Source organism: Equus przewalskii, chromosome 5 (genome assembly GCF_037783145.1).
Source record: "Equus przewalskii isolate Varuska chromosome 5, EquPr2, whole genome shotgun sequence".
NCBI classification, from domain to species: Eukaryota; Metazoa; Chordata; class Mammalia; order Perissodactyla; family Equidae; genus Equus; species Equus przewalskii.
This window is the reverse complement of record NC_091835.1, coordinates 50,474,879-50,477,687: the sequence shown is the minus strand read 5'-3', so window position 1 is coordinate 50,477,687 and position 2,809 is coordinate 50,474,879.

The following is a 2,809-nucleotide window of genomic DNA, read 5'->3' as shown; positions in this document are numbered from 1 at the left end:
TCTGGAGATTCTGAATCTGAAAATTTGACTCTGTTGTTTGAATAAAAGTAAGTATCAAAATTGTTTTCTTCACTTGGCTTCCATATTTTATTACGATGGAACAAATGTATTGGAAAGTCGTGAATAAAGCACACGTATAATCCATCTTCATAAAAGGTTCAACTCACTAATAAGTAATTGCATATTAAAAGAAGGAGGAATTCTGTGGCTTTACTATCAAAATATAGCCAAGAAAATGGTCTACTTTCATTCTTCTGCGTGTGGCTGTGTTACCAAGCAATGGGCTCGCTCTGCTTGCCACGATCTAAGCCAATTGATCACATCAAGTTAGAGATCCAGAAAGGAAGCTTTTATTCGATTAGCTGGCACAATTGGAAGATAGCAGACTAATGTCTTTAAAAATCATCTTAAGGCCTTATAGGATCTTGAGGCAGTTATATAGGGAATATAGACAGTCAGGAGGGAGTTTAGAGAAGTTGGCGTTCAGGTGTGACAGACTCCAGGGTCCCTCATTGTTCTTCTGTCAGTGATGATAAATCTCCCACAGGTGTTCCTTCTTCCTGGAGGCCTTCTTATTTCTTGGGAAAATTTGTTAAGATTGTTAAGAACAAAGCTATCAGAGTAGCTCAGCAGGAGCATATTCACAGGATTAGGGCCAGAAAATCATGAAAGCGTGTAGTAATTTATAATGGTCACATGCTAGAAGGGTTTTAACTAGGAAAGGGTCATTTAGCGTAACATGATGGCCTCACTTATGTTCACTTACAGCCATCCAGTTTTCCCAACTCCATTTGTTGAAGAGACTTTCCTTTCTCCATTGTATGTTCTTGGCTTCTTTGTTGAAGATTAGCTGTCCATAGATGTGTAGTTTTATTTCTAGGCTCTCAGTTCTGTTCCATTGATCTGTATGTCTGTTTTTCTGCCAGTATTATGCCATTTTGATTACTATAGCTTTGTAGTATATTTTGAGTTCAGGGATGTGATACCTCCAGCTTTGTTCTTTTTTCTCAAGACTGCATTGGTTAGGAGTTTTTTCTTGTTCCATATAAATGTTAGGATTCTTTGTTTTATTCCTGTGAAAAATGTCTTTGGGATTCTGATTGAGGTTGCATTGAATGTGTACATTGTTTTAGGTAATATGGACATTTTAACTTTGTTTATTCTTCCAATCCATGAGCATGGGATGTCTTTCCTTTTCTTTATGTCTTCCTCAATTTCTTTCAATAATGTCTTATAGTTTTCATTGCATAGGTGATTGACCTCCTTGGTTAAATTATTTCTAGATATTTTATTCTTTTTGTTGTGATTGTAAATGGGATCGTATTCTTGATTTATCTTCCTGCTATTTTGTCGTTAGTGTATAGAAATGCAACTGATTTTTGCACATTGATATTGGACCCTGCGACTTTACTGTATTCATTAATTATTCTAATAGTTTTTTTCTGGATTCTTTAAGGTTTTCTATATATAGATTCATGTCACCCACAAATAGTGATAGTTTTACTTCTTCTTTTCCAATTTGGGTCTCTTTTATTTCTTTGTCTTGCTTAATTGCTCTGGCTAGGACTTCTGATACTGTGTTGAATAAGAGTGGTAAGAGGGGGCATCCTTGTCTTATTCCTGTTCTTAGAGGAATAGCTTTCAGTTTTTCACCATTGAGTATGATGTGCACCATACACAAAAATTAACTCAAAATGGATTAAAGACTTGAATGCAAGATCTGAAACCATAAAGCTCCTTGAAGGCAATATAGGCAATATGCTCTTTGACATCGATCTTAGCAGTATCTTTTTGAATATTATTTTTAAGACTTTCTGTCTCCTCAGGAAAGGGAAACAAAAGAAAAAATAAACAAATGGGATTACTTCAGAATAAAAATCTTCTGCAAAGCAAAGGAAACCATCAACAAAATGAAACGACAACCTACAAACTGGGAAAAAATATTTGCAAATCATATATATGAAAGGGGTTAATTTCTAAAATATACAAAGAACTCATACAACTCAACAATAAAAAATGAATAACATGATTAAAAAATGGGCAGAGGATATGAACAGTTCATTTTCCCAAAGAAGATATACAGATGGTCAACAGGCACATGAAAAGAAGTTCAACAGCACTAATTATTAGGGAAATGCAAATCAAAACTGCAGTGAGATATCACCTCATACCCATCAGCATGGCTATTATGAAAAAGAAGAGAAATAGCAAGTGTTGGAGAGGATGTGGAGAAAAGGGACCCCTCATACACTTCTGGTGGAAAGGCTAACTGGTACAGCCACTATGGGAAACAGTATGGAGATTTCTCAAAAAATTAAAAATGAAACTACCATATGATCCAGCAATTTCACTTCTGGGTATTTATCCAAAGAACCTGAAAACACAAATCCAAAAAGGTATATGCACCCCTATGTTCATTGCAGCATTATTCACAATAGCCCAGATGTGGAAGCAACCCAAGTGCCCATCAACTGATGAATTGATAAGGAAGATGTGGTGTGTATATATATATATATACACACACACACACACACACACACACACACACACAATGGAGAATACTACTGAGCCACAAAAAGACAAAATCGTCCTATTTTCAACAACGTGGATGGACCTTGAGGGTATTATGCTAAGAGAAATAGTCAGACAGAGAGACACAAGTACAGCATGACTTCAGTCATATGTGGAAGATAAACAAACAAACACATAGATAAGGAGAAGAGATTGGTGGTTACCAGAGGGGAAATGGGGGAGAGAAACAGGGGTAAAGTGGCACATATGTATGGTGATAGACAAAAACTAGACTTTT